This window comes from Symphalangus syndactylus, chromosome 14 (genome assembly GCF_028878055.3).
Source record: "Symphalangus syndactylus isolate Jambi chromosome 14, NHGRI_mSymSyn1-v2.1_pri, whole genome shotgun sequence".
Taxonomy (NCBI): domain Eukaryota; kingdom Metazoa; phylum Chordata; class Mammalia; order Primates; family Hylobatidae; genus Symphalangus; species Symphalangus syndactylus.
In genome coordinates, this window is record NC_072436.2 from 115,726,531 (window position 1) to 115,750,540 (window position 24,010).

The 24,010-nt window shown below is 53.4% G+C and overlaps 1 long non-coding RNA gene and 6 other non-coding genes across 8 annotated transcripts; 1 reads left to right on the forward strand and 6 right to left on the reverse strand.

Annotated features, from left to right (window-relative positions):
• Window positions 1-2,388: 2,388 nt before the first annotated feature.
• On the reverse strand, window positions 2,389-11,032 carry LOC129462572 (uncharacterized). 2 transcript variants are annotated; one of them, XR_008650884.2, is made up of 4 exons: window positions 9,667-11,032; window positions 8,353-8,500; window positions 8,163-8,266; window positions 2,389-5,181 (listed from the first exon to the last, which is right to left on the reverse strand). It is a non-coding gene; the product is annotated as an uncharacterized lncRNA (long non-coding RNA). The 2 variants fall into 2 exon arrangements; XR_010115484.1 differs by having other exon boundaries at window positions 8,163-8,500.
• On the reverse strand, window positions 3,455-3,527 carry TRNAK-CUU (transfer RNA lysine (anticodon CUU)). Its single transcript has one exon. It is a non-coding gene; the product is annotated as a tRNA-Lys (tRNA).
• TRNAK-CUU (transfer RNA lysine (anticodon CUU)) lies at window positions 8,063-8,135 on the reverse strand. The gene has a single exon. It is a non-coding gene; the product is annotated as a tRNA-Lys (tRNA).
• On the reverse strand, window positions 10,214-10,285 carry TRNAP-CGG (transfer RNA proline (anticodon CGG)). Its single transcript has one exon. It is a non-coding gene; the product is annotated as a tRNA-Pro (tRNA).
• A 6,521-nt stretch (window positions 11,033-17,553) lies between the features above and the next one.
• On the reverse strand, window positions 17,554-17,626 carry TRNAK-CUU (transfer RNA lysine (anticodon CUU)). The gene has a single exon. It is a non-coding gene; the product is annotated as a tRNA-Lys (tRNA).
• A 3,668-nt stretch (window positions 17,627-21,294) lies between these two features.
• On the reverse strand, window positions 21,295-21,366 carry TRNAP-UGG (transfer RNA proline (anticodon UGG)). Its single transcript has one exon. It is a non-coding gene; the product is annotated as a tRNA-Pro (tRNA).
• A 1,437-nt stretch (window positions 21,367-22,803) lies between these two features.
• Window positions 22,804-22,876, forward strand: TRNAK-CUU (transfer RNA lysine (anticodon CUU)). The gene has a single exon. It is a non-coding gene; the product is annotated as a tRNA-Lys (tRNA).
• Window positions 22,877-24,010: the final 1,134 nt, after the last annotated feature.

The following is a 24,010-nucleotide window of genomic DNA, read 5'->3' on the forward strand; positions in this document are numbered from 1 at the left end:
AAAAAAAAAAAGAGAGTGACGGAGCGAATGGTTTGGCAGGAAAAGTGGTTATTACAGGGCAGGTAATCCAATGAGTCAGGGTGGAGTAGGTAATCGAAAAAAGTTGCTTTATGAGGAAGTTAAGTTTAAAAGTAGAATGTAAAGAATTGAACATACTGACATACTGAATCTTTGAAAAGAAATTTGGAATTCATATCTAACAAGTTGGAGATCAGCCTGGCCAACATGGTGAGACCTCGTCTCTACTAAAAATACAAAAACTAGCTCGGTGTGATGGCATGTGCCTGTTCCCAGCTACACAGAAGGCTGAGGCAGGAGAATCGCTTTAACCCTGGGAGGCAGAGGCTGCAGTGAGCCCAGATCACGCCACTGTACTCCAGCTTGGGCAACAGAGTGAGACTCCATTTAAAAAAGTAAAAGCGTACAATTTGGTAAGTTTTGGCAGTCCATCACTCTCTGCTTTCTGTCACTGTATTATTTTGCATTTTCTAGAGTTTTACACAGATGGGATCATCATTATATAACATTATTTTTTATGACATTATCCTCCATTTTGGATTTATGATAATTTCATTTAATCTGTCCCCTATTTTGGGGCAAGTAGATTGTTTCCATTTGTTTTTTGTTTTGTTTTTTGAGACGGAGTCTCGCTCTGTTGCCCAGGCTGGCATGCAGTGGCACGTGATCTCGGCTCACTACAACCTCCACCTTTCGTGTTCAAGCGATTTTTCTGCCTCATCCTCTCCAGTAGCTGGGACTACAGGCACGCGCCATCACGCCCGGGTAATTTTTGTAGTTTTGGTACAGACGAAGTTTCACCATGCCAGGCTTGTCTCGAACTCCTGACCTCGTGATCCGCCCGCCTCGGCCTCCCAAAGTACTGGGATTTTTTTTTTTTTTTTTGAGACGGAGTCTTTCTCTGTCGCCCAGGCTGGAGTGCAGTGGCGCGATCTCGGCTCACCACAACCTCCACCTCCTGGGTTCACGCCATTCTCCTGCCTCAGCCTCCCGAGTAGCTGGGACCACAGGCGCCCGCCAACACGCCCGGCTAATTTTTTGTATTTTTTAGTAGAGACGGGGTTTCACTGTGTTAGCCAGGATGGTCTCGATCTCCTGACCTCGTGATCCACCCGCCTCGGCCTCCCAAAGTGCTGGGATTACAGGCTTGAGCCACCGCGCCCGGCCCCCAAAGTACTGGGATTACAGGCGTGAGCCACCGCGCCCAGCCTGTTTCCTGGTTTTTAAGTATAATCTCAGAATAAATATTTTTTGATGCAAAATATTTATGTAAATCTATTACTACTTTTCTAGGATACAAGCCCTCGGTCAGCCTGGTGGGAATATAAAATAATCCAGCCACTGTGAATAATAGCCTCAAAATGTTAAACACAGAACTACCAAATGACCCCAAAATTCCATTCTTAACTGGAATTCCACTCCTGTGCTCAAGGAAATTTAAGACATATGTTCATACTAAATCATGTACACAATGTTCACTTTAATGAGCTGAGTTGTGACTGTCCACCATCCATTTGTTGAAGTTCTAACTCTCAGTCCCTCAGAATGTGGCTGTATTTGGAGACTGGGTATTTAAAGAGGTAATTAAGACAAAATGAGGTTATTAGGATGGGCCTTAATCCAATATGACTGGAGTCCTTATTAGAAGAGGAAATTCAGGCCAGGCGCAGTGGCTCCTGCCTTTAATACCAGCACTTTGGGAGGCCGAGGCAGGTGGATTACCTAAGGTCGGGAGTGGTGAAACCCCGTCCCTACTAAAAATACAAAAATTAGCAGGGCATGGTGGCATGTGCTTGTAGTCCCAGCTACTAGGGGAGCTGAGGCAGGAGAATCGCTTGAACCCAGGAGGCGGAGGTTGCAGTGAGCCAAGATTGTGCCACTGCACTCCAGCCTGGGCGACACAGTGAGACTCCACCTCCAAAAAAAAAAAAAAAAAAAAAAAGGAAACTTGGCCTGGATGTAATCCCAGTACTTTGGGAGGGCAAGGAGGATCTCTGGAGCCCCGATTTAAAAAAAAAAAGGAAGAAACAAAATACTCTATTTTCAATTTTGTCTGAAAATGCACTTATAAGGGTATAGCAGTGAAGACTGAACAAGTTAAGACACAGAAAGGGGCTGGGTGTGGTGGCTCAGCCTGTATTCTCAGAACTTTGGGAGGCTGAGGCAGGTGAATCGCTTGAAGCCAGGAATTCAATATGTAAAGAGCTTAGAAGAGTGTTTAGGCATGGTGAGCTTAAAGAACATTAGCTACATCTACTGTTAATGTTGAACATCCCATTCTCTCTTTTTTTTTTTGAGACAGGGTCTCACTCAGTCGCCCAGGCTGGAGTGCAGTGGCGCAATCTTGGCTCACTGTGAGCTCTGCCTCCTGGGTTCACGCCATTCTCCTGCCTCAGCCTCCTGAGTAGCTGGGACTACAGGCGCCTGCCACCACGCCCGGGTAATTTTTTTGTATTTTTAGTAGAGATGGAGTTTCACCGTATTAGCCAGGATGGTCTTGATCTCCTGACCTCGTGATCCGCCCGCCTTGGCCTCGCAAAGTGCTGGGATTACAGGAGTGAGTCACTGCGCCCGGCCAAACATCCCATTCTCTGACCACTCCATCACCAGCCTCAGAACTCTGCATGCAGGCACCCCCTGCCCTAGATTTCACAGGAGAGATCCTGTGAAATCCTGTGGTTTCAGGGTGGAGGGAGGCCAGGCAACTGGGGAGATTAGAGCCTGGCCTCCCAAAGACCCGCTCCCTCTGACTGCACTGGGCACCTCTGGGAGAATCAGGCACCCACCTCCCTGGGCGGGAGGCCTTTAATCTGGGGGGGAGACAGGGAAGCTAGACACTGGGACTCCCAAACTGGTGAACATTGGGATCCCCATCCCTCTGTACTCGATGGGACCCTAGTCAAACCCCCTGACATGACGACACGACCCCCTGGGGATCAGCGTCTGAGCAGTGTTGCTGGACAAGGATGGAGCCGGGCATAAGGACGGCCAGAGATGGGTGGAGAAAGGTTTTGTGGGTGGCTCCTTGGTCTAGGCTGTGATTGTTCCTTAGGGTGCAAGAGAGTCCAATCCTGGACAAACCCACGTTCTCAGACTTTCTTCTTTTAATGGGGCACAGTCTTGCTGTGGTCCCAGAAGAGGAAAACCTTAGTGGGCAGCTTCCTCACAGCCGCTGCTAACAAGAGCAAGGAACCGCTGTTCTCCGGGTCTTCCAGGTGGGAACCGCGTCCATGGGCCCCCATAAGGGGTCGACAGCGATACTTGGAGTAAACGCCCCCCAGCTCAGGAACCCCGGATGGTTTCCTGGGATGAGCAGGCAGCTGCTTTCACCAAGTCTTGCATCGCCAGGGGCAGATGGCTGAGAGAAGAAAATCGACCCAGCTGGAACAGAAACTCACAATGCTATCCTTGTGGTGATGCTCGCAGTAAAACGCAGCGCCCAACGTGGGGCTCGAACCCACGACCCTGAGATTAAGAGTCTCATGCTCTACCGACTGAGCTAGCCGGGCAACACACTGATGTTACTTTAGTGGATTTCTAGATTAAAGCAGAGTCCAGGACCATGAGCCGTCGGTGTCGGGACTACACTGTAGAACACAGTTGCTGCGCAGTAAGCGTTGCCCTCAGGCCTGCCCCAAAGGCGAGGCGCAGCCGGAGGCCTCCGACGGTGGCTGGATCCGGGTCCTTCTCTGCGTCAGAGGCCCACCCGCGGACGCCCCCAGCCTGGCACCTCTTGAGTGCCAGGGTGCCTGGCCCAGGCACCCGCCCCGACTCAGGGCCGTAGAAGCGGGTCTGACCTGTGGATTCCTCATTCACGCGAAATACCTTTGCTGAGCCCCAACTTCGAGCCTAGCCAGATCCCATGGAGGCAGCAGACCCTGGGCATCCAGCCCCGTTGGAGGGTGTGGCACAGAGCCGGAGCGGCCAAACTGGGGCAAGAAATTGTTGTGACTCCTGCCCAAAGTGTGGGGGTGGGGGTGGGGAAGAGGGAGGGACTGCAGGAGCTGCGAGGCGCCCCGGGAAGAAAACTGTGTCCCCACCAGGGGTAGGTGGGCTGGGCTGGGCTGGGGTGCAGGGGGCCGGGAGAAGGTGGGAGGCGGCCCGCAGTGACGGCGGGAAGCAGACAGGAAACCTCCGTGACCCAGCGGCCTCCCGCGCTGGGTTCCGTGCCTCGCGTCCCACCTGGGCAGGTGACGGTTTCCCGTTCCTTTCTAGGACCCTTAGCTTTTGCCGCCGCTGTTGGGCTGCAGAAGAATCCTCTAGCCGGGTTCGGTGGCTCACGCCTGTGATCCCAGCACTTTGGAAGGCCGAGGGGGTAGGATCGCTTGAGCCCAGGGGTTGGGGACTAGCCTGGGCAACATAGTGAGCCCCCCGTCTCTACAAAATATAACAATTTAAAAATTAGCCGCGCGTGGTGGCGCGCGCCTGGAGTCCCAGTTACTCGGGAAGCTGAGGTGGGAGGATCCCTTGAGTTTGGGAGGTTGAGGCTGCAGTGAGCTGATTGCACCATCGCACTCCAGCTTCGGCAACAGGGCAAGACCCTGTCTCAGAAAAAATAAAAATTAAAAAAAAAAATGCCCCCGGAGCCCTCAGCACGTGCATCTCCCCAGGTTCGAGTCTCCTTCTTAGCAAGGCTGTGGGGGCGACGGCTTCAGGCGCCCCGTGGACTCTGTTTTTCCTGGCTCTTCTGTTCTCACTCCACGCTGAGGTCCTATTTCTTCCAGGACCCCAGAGTTCAGCCAGGAGGGGGCGCTCCTCAAAGCCTACGTCCAAGGTATAAGGGAGATGCCTGAGAGGGATCAAGCCACATTCCTGAGAGTGGGGAGTGAGAGGATGGAGTCTCATCTCGACCCACCTAGCTAGCCAGACTGGGGCAGGCTGTTATGGTGCCGTGCTGGTCGGGCCTTGCCGCCCGGGGGAAGGCGATCCGGACAGGAAACCAGCACTTTAAAGAAGAAAAGAAAAGAAAAAGTGGGCGGGGCTGAGGGCAGCTCTAACCTCAGCAGGTTTTTCCAGCAGCCAGAGGGGAGTGTGTATGGGGTGACCCCTCACGTTCAGCCCCAGCACTGGGCCTTCCACCTGGGCTTTCTGGTTTTTTACTTCTTCCTGCTCTGGTGAATCACAATATCAAACACCTAGAGGGTTTGCGTTGTCAGCTAGGCTCTGGAAAGAAACAAAACCATTAGAAGAGATGTTTGAGGCGGATGACGCCTATGTGTACACGTGCATAGATGTGTTGCTTTTTTTTTTTTTTTGTGACGGATTCTCGCTCTGTAGCCCAGGCTGGAGTGCAGTGGTGCGATCTCGGCTCACTGCAACCTCCACCACCCGGGTTCATGCCATTCTCCTGCCTCAGCCTCCCAAGCAGCTGGGACTACAGGCGCCCACCACCACGCCCAGCTAATTTTTTGTATTTTTAGTAGAGACGGGGTTTCACCGTGTTAGCCAGGATGGTCTGGATCTCCTGACCTCGTGATCCACCCGCCTCGGCCTCCCGAAGTCCTAGGATTACAGGCGTGAGCCACCGCGCCCGGCCTGCTATTTTTATTAGATTTATTTACATGAATTGGCACACGTGATTGGGCAAGTCTGAAATGTATAGGGTGAGCAGCCAAGAGTTAATGTGGAAGTCTTCAAGCACTGTTCTACATGCCTTACCAAAAAATGAAGTAATCTTAATACCCGAATTAATCTTTTAATTGCCATTATCCTCACATTACAGATGTGTAAGCTGGGGCCTTTGAAAGCCTGGATTTTGTGGGTCCATATTTGTGGGGTGCAGATGAGGGGTGGGGTGCAGATGAGGGATGGGGAGCCTGGTCCTGTCGTCTTTCCCTCTACCCCTAAAAGAACTGTCCGAGGCTGGGAGCAGCGGCTCATGCCTGTAATCCCAGCACTTTGGGAGGCCGAGGCTGGCGGATCACCTGAGGTCAGAAGTTCGAGACCAGCCTAGCCAACATGGTGAAACCCTGTCTCTACTAAAAATACAAAAAATTAGCAGGGAGTGGTGTTGAGTGCCTGTAGTCCCAGCTACTCGGGAGCCTGAGGCACAAGAATCACTTGAACCCGGGAGGCAGAGGTTTCAGTGAGCCAAGATCACATCATTGCACTCCAGCCTGGGTGACAGGGACTCTGTCTCAAATAACAATAATAATAATAAAATAGCTGAGGGCAGTGGCTCACGCCTGTAATCCCAGCACTTTGGGAGGCTGAGGTGGGCGGATCACGAAGTCAGGAGATCGAGACCATCCTGGCTAACACGGTGAAACCCTGTCTCTACTAAAAATGCAAAAAATGCCGGGCGCGGTGGCTCACGCCTGTAATCTCAGCACTTTGGGGGGCCGAGGCAGGCGGATCACGAGGTCAGGAGATCGCGACCATCCTGGCTAACACGGTGAAAACCCCGTCTCTACTAAAAATACAAAATACAAAAAATTAGCCGGGCGCGGTGGCGGGCGCCTGTAGTCCCAGCTACTTGAGAGGCTGAGGCAGGAGAATGGCGTGAACCGGGGAGGGAGAGCTTGCAGTGAGCCGAGGTCACGCCACTGCACTCCAGCCTGGGTAACAGAGCCAGACTCCGTCTCAAAAAAAAAAACAAAAAAACACACCGAAAAACAAGAAATTAGCCGGGCGTGTGGCGGGCGCCTGTAGTCCCAGCTGCTTGGGAGGCTGAGGCAGGAGAATGGCGTGAACTCGGAGGCGGAGGTTGCAGTGAGCCGAGATCGCGCCACTGCACTCCAGCCTGGGCGACAGAGTGAGACTCCGTCTCAAAATAATAATAATAAACATACAAACATGTCTGTTTCTTATTTGCCGCACTGGCCCCACAATGGGCTGGTAAGAGGTCTCAGTCAAACTCACAGGTCCAGGGCCCTAAAAGGCTGCTAAACATGGGGTGAAGTCCTGGAGTAAGAGCTTTAGCTCTGCCGGGCGCGGTGGCTCACGCTTGTAATCCCAGCACTTTGGGAGGCTGAGGCGGGCGGATCACGAGGTCAGGAGATCGAGACCGCGGTGAAACCCCGTCTCTACTAAAAATACAAAAAAAAAATTAGCCGGGCGTGGTGGCGGCCGCCTGTAGTCCCAGCTACTCGGAGAGGCTGAGGCAGGAGAATGGCGTGAACCCGGGAGGCGGAGCTTGCAGTGAGCCGAGACTGCGCCACTGCACTCCAGCCTGGGCGACAGAGCGAGACTCCGTCTCAAAAAAAAAAAAAAAAAAAAAAAAAAAGCTTTAGCTCTGAGTTCCCGCCTCCCTTAGAGGCCCGATGGGCATGGAGAGGAGCGTCTCAAGCCGAAACAGAGCTGGCCCTAGAGGCAGGCAGACCAAGGTCTTCAGCCCCTTTCACCCATTCCCAGGCTGTGGGGGCCTTCAGAGGCCGGGTCGGGGCCTGGATCCCTGACTGGCTGTGGCAGACAGATGCTCTATGGCAGGACCTCAGCCAGCCTGTTCCTCCTGGCTACCGTAGGGTCAGGGCACTGCCTTGAGCCCCTTCATTTGCAAAGCTGAGGAGGCTTGGGGAGGTTTGAAATCCAAGCCAGTTCCTCTGCCAGGAACTGGGGTGGAGCTGTAGTCCCTCGGTCAGTGGGACAATGGGACATTAGGACCTGCCTCCTGCGGCCTGGGGACTTTCTGCCTAGCCCCTTGCCTGCTCCCTTCCTCCTCCAGAGACAAAACATCGCCCTTGGGATTCCCATGGAGCAGTTCCGACATTCCCCCTGTGGTATCGCCCAGTTGGGCAACCCCATGTATGATGATCTTACCACCCACCCATGGAAAAGATGTGACTCTCATTCAGAGTGAGGTGTGGAGGGGACTCTACCCCGCCAAAGCCAAGTCAAGAGTAAGGCAGGAAGGGCCCAGGTGGAAAACGTAAGACAGAATGCGTCCCCCCAAACCAAAGTCAGAGATCTAGAATAGAGGACCCTCCTCCTCACGCAGTGAGGCAGCTGGGAAGTTTTCTCGAGATCTCTCCAAAGAGGATTCTGGGTTGCTTACAAGCCCTACAAGGCTTGAGCTATGAAAGAACTCCCTTCAAAAGGCAGATTCCGCCCAACGTGGGGCTCGAACCCACGACCCTGAGATTAAGAGTCTCATGCTCTACCGACTGAGCTAGTCGGGCAGGTAGTGACAGGTGATGTTCTTTTACCCTGGATCCGAGGCATTAGGTGACTCGGCTGCTCCTATCAGGCCTTCTCCGATTTCCAACATCTCCTATGTCAGTAAGGACTCCCGATTCTGGGGCTGAGTTCCCTAGACCAGCCAAAGTTCTAGAGTTACGACCTGAGGAAACGGAGGGCAGGAGTGGGGCTCGAATCCCAGGACTGTGGGCAACTCACCTGAGCCGCGGTGGCCAAGGAACCACATCCCCTTCTCTGCCACCTCAAACAGGCCTCGGGGCTTCCTGCTTGCTGGGGCAGTTTGTGGTCTGGGATCGCTGAGTCATGGCTGCTTGTTTCTTTGTTAGCCAGGCCCAGGGTCCGAGCCCTAAGGACATTGTTGTGGAACAAAAGCAGGGGCTGGGGTTACAGCGCTCGGGTCCCTGACCTTGCCTGGGACACTTTGGAGGCAGGAGCAGAGCTGCGGAAGTCCCACCTGCCTTAGAGCCACCTGGGACGTGGTCTCCACAGATGTTCCTCTCTGTCTGGGCCCAAATGCTGGGAAGAGAAACATTGAGAAGAGGACACGTAGATCGGGTACAGTGGCTCACACCCATAATCCCAGCCAGTTTGGGAGGCCAAGGTGGGCAGATCACTTGAGGCCAGGAGTCCAAGATCAGCCTGGGCAATATAGCAAGACCCTGTTTTTATGAAAAAATTTTAAAAATTAGCCAGGTGTGGTCGCCCAGTGACTCACACCTTTAATCCTAGCAATTTGGGAGGTCAAGGCAGGCGAGTCACTCGAGGCCAGGAGTTTGAGACCAGCCTGGCCAACATGGTGAAACCTCGTCTCTACTAAAAATACAAAAATTAGGGCCAGGCGTGGTGGCTCACACCTGTAATCCCAGCACTTTGGGAGGCTGAGGTGGGCAGATCACAAGGTCAGAAGTTTGAGACCAGCCTGGTCAATGTGGTGAAACCCTATCTCTACTAAAAGTACAAAACGTTAGCCAGGTGTGGTGTAATCCCAGCTACTCAGGAGGATGAGGCAGGAGAATCACTTGAACCCAGGAGGCGGAGGTTGCAGTGAGCCAACCAAGATCGCACTGCTGCCCTCCAGCCTGGGAGACAGAGTGAGAGTCCGTCTCAAAAAAAAACAAAGTTAGCCAGGAGTGGTGGCACCCACCTATACTCCCAGCTATTCAGAAACTGAGGAAGGAGAATCTCTTGAACCCTGGAGGCACAGGTTGCAGTGAGCCAAGATGGTGCCAATGCACTCCAGCCTAGGCGACAGAGCGAGACCTTGTCTCAAAGAAAACTATAATTATATAATGCAATTATATTATTATGATATAATCATATTATTAATATAATTATGTGATACATATATACTACATATAATATGTAAACATATATAAAATATGTTTTTCATATGTGTGTATATTATTCAATACTGTAGACACGAAATCTAATTTCCATGTGTAATGAGAGGATGAGATATCTTGTTTTTTTGGTATGACGTCTTCAAAATCCCGATGTGTATTTTGTACTCACAGCAGCACATCTCAAGTGGACCAGTCATATTTCAGGTGTTTAAGAGCCATATGTGGCTCTGGCTACCTTCCCGGCCAGCGCAGTAGGGGGCCATCGGGTCACACAGCTTTGACCTGCTCTCAATGAGCTTCGTCTGTGACTCCGCCTTGGCCTGCAGAGATGTGGGTTTCTAGGGCAAGGAGGGGAGGTCGAGGAATGAATAACTCTCCAGGGCCCGCCCGGATCGTGCACCCCACACGATCACTCAGAACCCAACCACTGGCCTCCCACATACCCGGAGCCCATGTGGAGCTGAGTGACCCGGGCTGCAGAGGGTACAGCTTCTCTGGTCTGGGGCTGGGAAGGAGAAGGGCGCGGGGCTCCAGCGAGGCTGAGGCAAGTGCCTACCAGGCCAGCCTCGGGAGCATCCTGGTCCCTTGCAGCTGAGGCACAGACCCGGACCTACCTGAAGCAGAGCAACGCGACTGGTGGATGAGGCTTCAGGCTCGGTCCCCGATTTTCAAGCTCTATATTCTCCAAAATGACGAGGGGAAAGTAACCACTTCTAGGGCTCGTCCGGGATTTGAACCCGGGACCTCTCGCACCCGAAGCGAGAATCATACCCCTAGACCAACGAGCCTCCCATGTGTGCACTTCCGCTGACATTTCAGACATCTGCCTCCAATCCGGCGCGAGTTGGCTGATTCCGAAGTGGATAGAGCTCATTGCCCTACCCAAGTGATTTGCAGAATTCTGGGGTCGCTGCGGGGAGACCCTGGTGAACCAGCCCTGTGGAGACAGAGCCCATCCACACTGGGCTCGGTAGGGGCTGCTCAGGGTCAGGCCTGCAGCCTGGGGCTCCCCGCTGTATTTTCCCCTGCGCCGGGGTTACCGGGTCTGCGCTCACACCTGGGGCTGCTGACTCATACCCAAGACCTTGCCCTAGGAGGATGGCTGAGCGGCCAGCCCACCTTCCATCCGACTGCGCCGGTGATTGGCTCCATCCCAGAGGCGCCCGCATGGCCTCCCTTGGATGGAGCCCAGCGCCTGTGCCCTGACTCAGACGTTAGCTCTGCCCCCGTCTCTTCCTGTCATCAAGAGCTGAAAAAGTTCCAGGAGGTCACTCGGGATGAGCAGCGACGGCAAAGGGCATGACAGCGACACACACTCTCTCCGTCTCTGTTTCTCTCTCACTGTCTCTCCACGCGCTGGTGGCTTTGGGGTTATGATTAGGGTAAGAGCGGGCCTCAGGTTCAGATCCTGATGGGCCAATACCGCAACACCTTCTGGATCCTTCTTTAAGGACGTGAGCAGGTTGGAAAGCCGGTGGACACGGCCTGGATGTGGAGAGGATCCAGCGGGCTCCGCGTGTGGTGGGCGAGAGGGTCCTGCCCATCGCCACAGGCCGCCCGCCCTATTTTGCCCTAGATCAACCCCACCCCAGACCTGAGCGCTGTCCCACTCCGGGGACTCCGTCCTCCCCTCTGGTTGGGCTTCTGGCTGCCGCGATCGTGGGCTCCCGGCCACGCTCCCAGCGCTGGCATCGACGTTTATGGAGAGCGGAGAATACAAAGTCTTGGGTTCCAGAAAGATACAGGGCGGGGGAGCAAAGATGGAGCTTCCCGCCACCGAGGCCTGTTGGTCTAGAGGTGTGATTCTCGCTTTGGGTGCGAGAGGCCCCTGTGCGACTCCCAGAGGAGCCCAGCCTGCCGTGATCAGCTGTTGTTTGTGTTAGCCTGGGAAATCCAGCGCGCAAGAACAAGAATGGAGCGAATGAAAGAATCTTTCACAGGAAAAGCCGGGGCTGCCTCCCTCTCCTACCTTCTTCGGTTTCTCAAACTGCAGGATGCGACCCCACCAGGCGGGGCCTTGGGCCCCTGGCCCGGGTTTAGGAACCCGGAAATCAGCTCCACCGCCAGCCACCTCCTGGATCCAGGACTGAGAACACTGGACAGCGCGCGACCGGCCGTTTTTCTTCTTTTAGGGAAGGACTGCGGGTACAGGTGCTTGACTGAGGGTGGGAGTGAATGAAGACGGTGTCTGGAGGCCCGGTGGCCGCAGCCATCTCAGCCTCCGCGTCCCTCGCTTGTTGGTCTAGAGAAGTAAGCGAACGCGATGGACGCTTCCCCGGGCAGGAGCCTCTGTACTGGGCGGGGGCAGGCGGGCACCTGGTCACCCCGCCTCCCAGATTCCCGGGCGCAATGGTCTCAGAGGCCTAACTTCCTTCTCTCTTCAACCTCCTTCCCTCCCGGGGATCTGAACTGAACCTAGGACAGTTCTGAAGTTAACACCCCTCTTCCAAAATAAAAGACCCAGACCATATTTTAATTTTTTAAAAAAGAACAAGTCGGCCGGGCGCGGTGGCTCACGCCTGTAATCCCAGCACTTTGGGAGGCCGAGGGGGGCGGATCACGAGGTCAGGAGTTCAAGACCAGCCTGCCCAATATGGTGAAACCCCTATCTCTACTAAAAATACAAAAAATTAGCCAGGCGTGGTGGCGCATTCCTGTAGTCTCAGCTACTAGGGAGGCTGAAGCAGGGGAATCGCTTGAATACGGAGGTGGAGGTTGCAGGGAGCTCAGATGGGGCCACTGCACTCCAGCCTGGTGACAGAGCAAGACTCCGTCCCAAAAACAAACAAACAAAAAAGAACAAGTCAAGCTGCGCAGGGTGCTCATGCCTGTAATCCCAACACTTTGGGAGGCCTAGGCGGGCAGATCACTTGAGGTCAGGAATGAGACCAAGCTAGCCAACATGGTAAAACTCCGTCTCCACTAAAAATACGAAAATCAGCTGGGCTTGGCGGCATGAACCTGCAATCCCAGATATTCGGTAAGCTGAGGCAGGAGAATCATTTGAACCTGGGAGGCGGAGGTTGCAGTAAGCCAAGATCACGTCACTGCGCTCCAAGCTGGGCGACAAGAGCAAGACTCCATCTCAAATAAAATAAAATAAAACAAAAAAGAACAAGTCAGGTCTAGATTTATCTACATGGAGTCAAATGTTTTATTCTCAAAGATCATAGGCATCATGTGTTAAAGCATGCACCTAATTTTTTGGTGGGCACAGTGGTGGGCACAAAATAAAGAGCACACAGTTCAAAGTGAAAACTGACAATAACCAAGAAAAATACGTTTAAAAAAACAGCCAGTGTTCATTTTCTGGCATTGATGCTGAGCCACAGTTATGGAAGTCTTAGGGGAAACTGGGTGAATGCTACACAAGAGTTTTCTGTACTTTTTTTTTTCTTTTTGGCCACTTACTGTGAATCTATAATTATTTTAAAATAAAAAGTAAATAGGCTGGCCCAATGATGCACATCTGTAATTCCAGCATTTTGGGAGGCCGAGGAGGGAGGATCACTTGATCCCAGGAGCTCAAGACCATCCTGGGCAACATAGAAAGACCCGGTAGCTAATTTTAAATAAATCAATCAGGCCGGCTACGGTGGCTCATGCCTGTAACCCCAGCACTTTGGGAGGCTGAGGCGAGTGGATCACTAGGGGTCAGGACTTCAAGACAAGCCTGGCCAGCATGGTGAAACCCTGTCTCTACTAAAAATACAAAAAATAGTCTGCCATGGTGGCATACGCCTGTAATCCCAGCTACGCGGGAGGCTGAGGCAAGAGAATCGCTTGAATCCGGGAGGTGGAGGTTGCAATGAGCTGAGTTCGCGTCACTGCATTCCAGCCTAGGTGACACAATAAGACTTCATCTAAATAAATAAATAAAATTAGCTGGGTGTGGTGGCACACGTCTGTTGTTCCAACTACTTGGAAATCTGAAGTAGGAGAATTCCTGGGTCCAGGAGGCTGAGACTGCAGTTAGCTATGATCACACCACTGCATTGCAGCCTAGGCAACACAGGAAGACCCTGTCTTGGAAAAATAAAATAAAATGAATAGACTTTCAAAAATTACAGGCTGTCATAAGGGTGTTGTCATATATAGATGAGTTCCTGACATGGGAACAATGAGTCTAGGAGTGACATTTAAGCTGAGACAGGAGAGAAAATAAGGGGCCAGTCAAGAAAGAGGAGGGAGAACAGCATTCCAGTCCAGGAACTGGTAACTGATGGGAGTTGAAGCAAAGAAGGAAAATAATGGGCTGGGCGCAATGTTTCACAAGAGGATCCTTTGAGCTCAGGAGTTTGAGACCAGCCTAAGCAACATAGTGAGGCCCCATTTGTACAGAAAACACACAAAAAATTAGCTGGTGCATGAGGTGGGAGTATTGCTTGAGCTGAGGAGTTTGAGGCTGCAGTGAGCTGTGTTCTCACCACTGTGCTGCAGCCTGGGTAGCAAAGTAAGATTCTGGCTGGTCACGGTGGCTCATGCTTGTAATCCCAGCATTTTGGGAGGCTGAGGCTCACCTGAGGTCGGGAGTTCGAGACCAGCCTGGCCAACATAGTGAAACCCCAACTCCACTAAAAATACAAAAATTAGCCGGATGTGGTGGTGGGCACCTGTAACCCCAGCTACTCCAGCTACTCGAGAGGCTGAGGCAGACAGAATCGCTTGAAACCGGGAGGTGGAGGTTGCAGTGAGTGGACATTGCACCACTGCACTCTAGCCTGGGTGACAGAGCAAGATTCTGCCTCTAAAACAAACGATTAATACAGGTGTGAATTGCATCAAGCACCCTTCCAAGCATTAAGATCACCACATAACTTCTTTTTTATTCTGTTAATATGATGAATTATTTTGATAATTTTCTTGAATTTAAGGCCAACCTTGTATTCTTGGAATATACCTAGTCAGCCTTTATTTGATAGCTCCAGTCTTTCTTTTTTTCACTTTCTATTTTTATTTTTTTTGAGACGGAGTCTTGCTCTGTCACCCAGGCTGGGGTGCAGTGGCGCGATCTGGGCTCACTGCAAGCTCCGCCCCCTGGGTTCACGCCATTCTCCTGCCTCAGCCTCCCCAGCAGCTGGGATTACAGGTGCACGCTGCCACGCCCGGCTAATTGTTTGTATTTTTAGTAGAGATGGGGTTTCACCATGTTAGCCAGGATGGGTCTCGATCTCCTGACCTCGTGATCCGCCTGCCTCGGCCTCCGAAAGTGCTAGGATTACAGGCATGAGCCACCGCGCCTGGCCTGATAGCTCCAATCTTTCTAAAAAGAAACAATGACAATCACAGGGTAGCCCTATCCCCTCCCTGAAAAATGCCCAGGATTGATAGTCTCGGACAGAAGAGTGGGCACCAGTCCCCAACCCACCCCTGGCTCTGCAGCCGTCACAAGCCAAGGATACAAGTGACCCCAGCCCCATTCCCCATGTATCGCAGTGACACAGGGTCATGGTTATAAAGCCCCATGAGCCAACATCCTCCAGGTGGGATTCGAACTCAGACCAGAGGCTGAGGCGATAGTGCTGTATTATTGGGACCTGGGTTGGTGAGGTGCCTGTAGCCTTTTGTCCCAGCCTCTGATCTGCCTTCCTTGGGGCCCCCAGACTGCCTCAGCACCCCCACTGGGAAACGTGTCCAAAGCCACTCTAAAGCCCAGAGATCAAGGTTTGACTCTCATTCCAAAGATACACCTTGGCTGGTTACAACCATAATGCAAACCTACACCCAAAGTCCAAGGAAGGTGCTAGGCTGAAGAGAAAGACTGACATATCATCTTTCTTAGGAAAGAAACATTTAATAGGGACTTATGAACAGAATCCACGTCTGGGTCTCTGGTGGCAGGGAGACAAGATAGTGGGTCTCCATGCCTTTACCGCCCAGACCCAGGGTCTACATACCACAGGGAAAGGGTGTATGTGCTTCAGAAGGAATGTTTAAGGCACTTGCTTAAGGGCAAGATTTATGGTAAATGCAATAGCAGCAAGGTTGTTTTGACCTAAGGGCAGAATTTATGGTTAGTCTCACACAGGAAACAATAGATGAACTGGAACTCTTAGAGGCTGTCCCAGAAGTGGGATTAATCAGAAATCTTTATGGCAGATTAGCATCCTACATGGGGTTGCCTTCGCTTCCAAAAAACCTGTTAGGCATGTTTTGGAGGGGCTGGGTGGCTGCACTCCTGGTCTCCTAATAACAAGGGCCGCCATCCAAACAGTGAGGGAGATAAGTAATGGCTGGGTCATACTGGTTTGTGGGGCCCTGGTGTCTCTCACAAGAGCCTGAGTTAGCCGGGGGACTGTGGAGCAGATGGGAGGTGGTCTCTCCATGTTGACCAGTGGGCGGCAAGCCACCCAGATGCCGAGGCAAGAGACCCAGGGCACGAGCTGTTCCAGTATAATAAAATATATAAAATAACAAGAGTTACACTAGATATAGATCATAGATATGATTATATATAAGTATCATTAATCATTAGTTTGTAGTAATTACTCTTTATTCCAATATTATAATAATCCTCGCTCTACAATCATAACCTAGGGGCCGGGCGCGGTGGCTCACGCTTGTAATCCCAGCACTTTGGGAGGCCGAGGCGGGCGGATCACGAGGTCAGGAGATCGAGACCATGGTGAAACCCCGTCTCTACTAAAAATACAAAAAATTAGCCGGGCGTGGTGGCGGGCGCCTGTAGTCCCAGCTACTCGGAGAGGCTAAGGCAGGAGAATGGCGTGAACCCGGGAGGCGGAGCTTGCAGTGAGCCGAGATCGCGCCACTGCACTCCAGCCTGGGCGACAGAGCGAGACTCTGTCTCAAAAAAAAAAAAAAAAAAATCATAACCTAGGGAAAACCAGGCCATACAGAGAGATAGGAGCTGGAGGAGCATGGTGAGAAGTGACCAGAAGACAAGAATGTGAGCCTTCTGTTATGCCCGGACAGGGCCACGAGAGGGCTCCTTGGTCTAGCGGTAACTCCAGCGTGTGGGAAGATGCAAGTTACCAAGCGGACCGTGGTCTAGTGGTAGCGTTAGTGCCAAGGAAAAGCACCCGCTACTTAGCAGACCGGGAAAGGGAGCCTCCCTTTCCCTGGGGGAGTTTAGAGAGAAGACTCTACTCCACCATCTCTTGTGGACGGCCTGACATTAGTCAGGTTTAGAGGCCTAACCATCTCCCTGTGATGCTGTGCTTCAGCAGTCATGCTCCTGGTCTGCTTTCGTGTTCCATCCTGTACACCTGACTGCCTTCTAGAGAGCAGTAGCAGAATTAGTGAAACTATTAAAAGCCTCTAAAATGCAGAAATAATGGCATAAGCTGTCTTTCCTCTCTCTCTCTCCTCCTCGGGTGCCATACAGGGAAGGGACCCGTCCAGTGGACAAGTGACCCACGTGACCTTACCTATCGTTGGAGATGGCTCACACTCCTTACCCTGCCCCCTTGTCTTGTATCCAATAAATAACAGCGCAGCCTGGCATTCGGGGCCGCTACCGGTCTCCGCGTCTTGGTGGTAGTGGTTCCCCCCGGGCCCAACCGTCTTTTCTTTTATCTCTTTATCTTGTCTTTATTTCTACGGTCTCTCGTCTCCATACAAGGGGAGAAAAACCCACAGACCCTGTAGGGCTGGCCCCTACATTGACCCATAGTCTCAGCTGAACTGGGTGGGAGGGCCCTTCTCCCTCGGCTGAACTTCGAAGCAGCACATCCACCTCCAGCCCTGGGACTGGGTCTCCTGGGGGAGGGGAAGAAACTTTGGGTCTTGTGCTAAAGGAAAGGGATCCAGGTTCTCTATCCCAGCCTAGAGGTGAGCAGACAGACGTTCCTGGGGTGCAAAATCTCCTATTCTTTTTCCTAAGAGACCCTGGTGCTGGGACACCGGCTGTGAGAGATAACACAGCAGTCCAGTCGTCAGCTTGATGGATTTGGGAGGAGGTCTTGAAATCTCTGATGGGGACACGGATTGACTTGGGTCTCAATGAAAGTTTACCTTCCAGTTAGGGGCCAAGCATGGGAAACTGGGTCACCTGTGATGATGCTGAATTCTGTGTAGCAAAAACGGTGAAAAGCTCGGCCCAACGTGGGGTTCAAACCCACAACCCAGAGATTAAGAGTCTCCTGCTCTGCTGCCTGAGCTACCCGGGCTGATGTGACAATGCTTACTTCCCACCCTAATGTTCAGAATCCTCAAAACAGGTGCTGCAAAAACAAAAACAAAAACAAAACAAAACAAACGAACAAACAAAACAAACAAACAAAAAAAAAACAAACGCTGTGGCAACTCTAGTCCCGAGGAGGTGGCGCAGGCATGGCTACCCGCGGAGCCGGCCTCTGGCATTCAGACAGCTGGGTGCGTAGTCCCTGCCAGGGTCTCCAGACATCTGGGAGCCCCTGTCCTCCCCATCTCAGCGAGTTGTGGGCGGAATGTGAATCCTTTAACCTCAAACCCGAGCCTCCAGTCAGGTGGAATTTGTACTTAGGGACCATTAGCCATGGCTCCAGGCCGGGACCTCTCAGGGTGGTCCTGAGTGGGAGGCGGGGAGGAAAGGAACAACCTCTCTCTGGGGCCCAAGTGCGGATCCGAAGGGGCCTGGGTCCACACTTCGCTGCCAATATAAATCCCAATTCCTACTTAATATTGAGCCCGGCCTCTGCATATCTCCAAACTGTTTCAAATGACCCAAAGAGCCCGCCTCTTCCCACTCCCCTGCAGATCTGTGTGCACGGTGGAGGCAAGCGGCTCATGACAGAGGTTTCTCCCTGTTGGTCAGGCTGGTCTTGAACTGCCGACCTCAGAACTGTCGACCTCAGGTGATCCGCCTGCCTCCGCCTCCCAAAGTGCTGGGATTACAGGCGATCTCGGCTGCTGGTCTGCGCTGCTTCTGCATTAATGATCAGTGCGGGGTCAGGGGGCCAGGGGAGGCCGGGAAGGAGGGACTGAAGGGAAAGAGTAGAGCAGCGGGGTAGGGTCTGTCCTGAGTGTGCGCCTCACGAAATGGACCCGCTGAACTTGGGATCCAGTTCTTCCTCGCCTCCCCTTCCCTTCGTTTGATCAGAACAGGAAGTGCAGGGCGGCTTCTGTCAAGCGCATCCGTGACAAGAGACTACCAAACAGGCTTTGTGTGAGCAATACAACTTTTTTAATCACCTGGGTGCAGACGGACTGAGTCCGAAAAAGGAATCAGCAAAGGGAGATGGGGAAGGGGTTGCTTTACAGGAGTTGGGTAGGTAATGGGAAATTACAGTAAAAGGTGGTTATCTATTGTTAGCAGAGGAGGGGGTCACAAGGTACCTGGTAGGGAGGTCATAAGATTTATTGTCCAAAAGAAGAATGTCACAAAGTCGATTGATCAGCTAAGGTAGGTCAGGGACAAGTCACAATGGTAGAATGTTGTAATGTTGGTTATCAGTTAAGGCAGGAACTGGCTGTTTTACTTCTTTGTGGTTTTTTTGGCTTCTTCAGACTTCTTGGCTCCTGCAGGCCATCTGGACGTATACGTGCAGGTCACAGGGGTTATAATGGCTGAGCTTTGGCTCAGAGGCCTGACACCTCGACCTGTGACCCAGGGCCCAGCAGCAGCCTCTGGCGGCCTGGCGGTCATCGGCCATCGGCCCAATTTCCTCTTCGTCCACATGGGAGCAGTCCCAGGCGCCCCTCCTGCTCGCAGCCCGAGGAGTGTCAGCGCAGATCTGGTCATTCTAAAAGCCTGGAAAATCCCAGCTTGAAAATGTCCATCAGGCCGGGCGCGCAGGCGCGGGGACTCACGCCTGTAATCCCAGCACTTTGGGAGGCCGAGGCGGGTGAATCACCTGAGGTGAGGAGTTGGAGACCAGCCTGGCCAACATGATGAAACTCCGTCTCTACTAAAAATACAAAAAATGAGCCAGGCGTGGCGGCACCTGCCTGTAATCCCAGCTACTCGGGAGGCGGAGGCAGGAGAATCGCTTGAACCCCAGAGGCGGAGGTTGTAGAAAGCAGAGATGGCACCACTGCACTCCAGCCTGGGCAACTCCGTCTCAAAAAAAAAAAAAGTCAATCAACGGACAACGGACACCGACACCGGTGTTGGATCATCTGACAGGATGACAAAGGTGGTGAAGCGGCCATCATAAACATGCTTCAAGGAGCAGCTAAAACCCCCGCTTCATGCAAATGAAAAAATATAAAGTCTCAGCAAAGGAGTAGAAAATGTAAAGAATAGGCCGGGCGCGGTGGCTCACGCCGGTAATCCCAGCACTTTGGGAGGCCAAGGCGGGTGGATCACGAGGTCAGGAGATCGAGACCATCCTGGCTAACACGGTGAAACCCCATCTCTACTAAAAAAAAAATACAAAAACTTAGCCGGGCGCTGTGGCGGGCCCCTGTAGTCCCAGCTACTCGGGAGGCTGAGGCAGGAAAATGGCGTGAACCCGGGAGGCGGAGCTTGCAGTGAGCCGATATAGCGCCACTGCACTCCGGCCTGGGCAAAAGAGCGAGATTCTGTCTCAAAAAAAAAAAAAGGAAAAGAAAATGTGAAGAATAACCAAGCAGAAAGTTTAGACCCTAGAAATACAAAACCAAAGGAAGGAGCTTTAATGAATGGGCAACAGCAGAATGGAAGAAAACAGGGCAAAGGGCTAGGAGCCGGGCTTGGACTCCCCAGAGGCTTCGCAGGCTCCCGGAACCGCACCTCTTCCCCTCCATGTACCGGAGGGACGCGCCGCTGCGACCCCAGGACCTGGAAGGAAAAGGAGAGAGCTGAGCATGGTGGTTCTGGCCTGTAATTGCAGCACTTTGTGAGGGAGGCCGAGGTAGGAAGATTGCTTGAGTGCAAGTTGGAGACCAGCCTCCAGAACAGAGGGAGACCTCGGTTTTACACACACACACACAATTAGACTGGCGTGGTGGTGAGCACCGGTAATCCCAGCTACTCGGGAGGTGGAGGTGGGAGGATCCCTTGAGTGTGGGAGGTTGAGCTTGCAGGGAGCCGACATCGCAGCACTGCACTTCAGCACTCCAGCCTGGGCAACAGAAAAAGGAAAATAAAAGAGAAGAGAGAGAGAGAGAGAAAAAGAGAGAGAGAGACAGACACAGAGAGACAGAGAGAGAGAGGAGGTTCGAAACCCTGGGATCGTCCGAAATTTAAACTTAGAACCGTCCCACTCAAAAGAAAACTACACGCCCAGACCAAGTTCCATGGCCACCCGGGATCTAGGGCCACTTCTGCAGAGGCAGACGCGGCGGGGAAGGCGTTTGCCCTCCTTTCGGGTCCCGGATCTGGGGTCCACTGCCCCAGCGCCAGGCCTTAGGCGCACTCAGAACTCCCAGGTCGGCCGGGCGCGGTGGCTTACGCTTGTAATCCCAGCACTTTGGGAGGCCGAGGCGGGCGGATCACGAGATCAGGAGATCGAGACCACGGTGAAACCCCGTCTCTAATAAAAATGCAAAAAAATTAGCCGGGCGTGGTGGCGGGCGCCTGTAGTCCCAGCTACTCGGAGAGGCTGAGGCAGGAGAATGGCGTGAACCCGGGAGGCGGAGCTTGCAGTGAGCCGAGATCGCGCCGCTGCACTCCAGCCTGGGTGACAGAGCGAGACTCCGTCTTAAAAAAAAAAGAACTCCGCGGTGGAAGGCTCTGGCCAGGAGGCGCAGGCGAGTACTGCCTGTAGCCGGGCAAGGCGAGGGGCCGCAAGCCGGACGGAAGCGGGAAGTCGGATCGGCCCCGGCGCCTGCGGCTGCCACGGAGAAACCAAGTTCCCTGCGGCCAGGACTCCGTGAAGCTCCTCAATCTTCACCGTGAGAAAATGATGGTGTTCGGAAAAAAAAAAAAAAAAGCGGGCTCGTCCGGGATTTGAACCCGGGACCTCTCGCACCCAAAGCGAGAATCATACCCCTAGACCAACGAGCCAGGACGACCAGGACTTTCTGACGTCTATCCTTGGAGGTCCACACCCGCGGTTCCACTCTCCTCCTCCACACGCACCCCCCAGCCTCCGCCTTCGCTCCACCCCCACCCCTCCCCGCCCGGGTCACGGCCACGCCCCAACCTCTAGCCCATCTGGGAGGGTTGCGCAGGTGGGGATTTCGATCACAGGAAGCTGGTAGGAGGTGCAGCGCCGAAGGGACCAGCCCCGGGAAGAGCTCCTGTACGACCCCCGCCCTCAGGCGCACAGAGGTGGACCCCGCACCCTGGGCACCGCGGCGCCGCACCCCCCGAGGGCCACCCGGCTCCCAGCGGCTCCAGGCGGCCCCAGCACCGAGAGGAGAGCCTGTGACCAGGGGCTGCGGCCCGCGGGGAGGTGGTCTGTGTGGCCCGCGTGAGGCAGGGGTCTCGCGTGCTGAGCCCCAGCCCAGAAATTTCACCCAATGTGAAACCCGAGTTCAGGACCCTGAGGAGGAGACCCCGCCGCCTCCCAGCAGGCCAGCCCGGGCGCCCTAGGAAGGGATCCCGTCTCCCGCACAGACCCCGGGCTCCTGACCTCAGCCAAGCCCCTTCTTGGCCTGAGCTCTGCCCAAGCGACCCTCGCAGCCCTGGGACCTCCGATACAGGGGCCGGAGCTGGAGTCAGAGTTCATTTCTTCCCAAACGGGCAGCTCTACAAACGCTCTAAACTTTTCTTCCGTTTTCCACTGGCAAGGGACCCAGCATTTTACTGGGAGCCTAAGGAGGAGAAAGGTCTACCGGGCTTGTCCCTGTGGTGAGGCCTCGCTGCCGGCCCTAAACAGGGATGAGGGTTTGAAAATGAGGGGACCTCCGTGGTTTGACCCCGGAACCTCTCACAACCCTAAGAGAGAGTCACGCCGAGTTTCCCCCTGGCCATCTCCAGTGTCCTTCGTCCCTTCAGCTCTTGTCCCCGACGTTCTCGCTCCCGGGAGCTGCAGGGGCCGGACACACCCACGAGGGAGGGCAGACAGGGGACACACACTGCGAGGGACGGCAGACAGGAAACACACACCCGCGAGGGACAGCAGAAAGGACACACACCCGCGAGGGACGGCAGAAAGGACACACACCCGCGAGGGACGACAGACGGGACACACACCAGCGAGGGACGGCAGACGGGACCCACACCCGCAAGGGTCGGCAAACGGGACACACCGCCACGAGGGTCGGCAGACAGGATGATCCCCACGAGGGTCGGCAGACATGACACACACCCGCGAAGGACGGCAGACCACACGGGCCTGGTGGCGTCTTCGGTCCGCGCCGAGCTTGGGGCTCTAGTGCTCGGTATGTAGCCTGTCTCATGTCTCGGATCCAGGACTCATCCCCACCAATTTTATATAGAATAGGGAAGTTCTGGAAAGCTCCAATGGACGTGTGGGAAACCACTCTTCTCATAACCGCCCGGCTAGCTCAGTCGGTAGAGCATGAGACTCTTAATCTCAGGGTCGTGGGTTCGAGCCCCACGTTGGGCGTGAGGTTTTGTCGGACAAATTAGTCTTGCATCTTGGAAGAAAGTCAAGTAAAGTAAGTAAGAAAACGTGGAAGTGACACCGTATACCTTGCAAATTCGGAATTGCTGGTCAGGCAAACACAAAACGCTCCACCAACCAACTGGCTTCAGGATATACCAGGATCCACTTGGACTTGTTTCATAAAAAAGAGAGGCCAAGCGTCGTGGTTCATGCCTGTAATCCCCTCACTTTGACCCCAGGAGTTTGAGACGAGCCTAGACAACATGGTGAGACCCCAGCCCTTAAAAAAAATAGAAATTTTTGCCAGGCTTCGTGGCGCGTGCCTGTAGTCCCAGCTACTCCAGAGACAGACAGGAGAATCGCTTGAACCCGGGAGGTAGAGGTTACAGTAAGCCGAGATTGCGCCAGTGCACTCCAGCCTGGACAACACAGTAAGACTCCGTCTCAAAATAATAATAGTAAAAAGAAATTGGCCGGGCGCCCTGGCTCACGCCTGTAATCCCACCACTTTGGGAGGCCAAGGCTGGCGGATCACGAGGTCAGGCGATCGAGACCAACCTGGCTAACACGGTGAAACCCCGTCTCCAGTAAAAAAGAGAAAAAATTAGGTGGGCATGGTGGTGGGCGCCTGTAGTACCAGCTACTAGGGAGGCTGAGACAGGAGAATGGCGTGAACCTGGAAGGCGGAGCTTGCAGTGAGCCAAGACCATGCCACTGCACTCCAGCCTGGGCAACAGAGCAAGACTACATCTCAAAAAAAAAAGAAAAAAAAAAAGAAATAAAAATTACGTTTGTATAAAATTGGCATACACGTTCCATATTCAGTACACAGAGCATTTGGGACCCTCTCTGCATAATATTTGCCTTAAGAGGTATTCTCCTTCTATTTCACCCCAGTTTAACACTGGTAAAAATTCTCATAATTGCATGCTACAGCGCACCAGGGACTCTCACCTACCATCAGGGATATGGTCCTCATTGCCAGCCAGCCAGCCAGCCAGCCAGCAGGGGAGTCACATTTAGAATCTCACCCTTATAATCTGATTCTAGGCTAGGTACCATGGCTCAGGCCTGTAATCCCAGCGCTTAGGAAGGCCAAGGCAGGAACATCACTTGAGCTCAGGAATTTGCGGG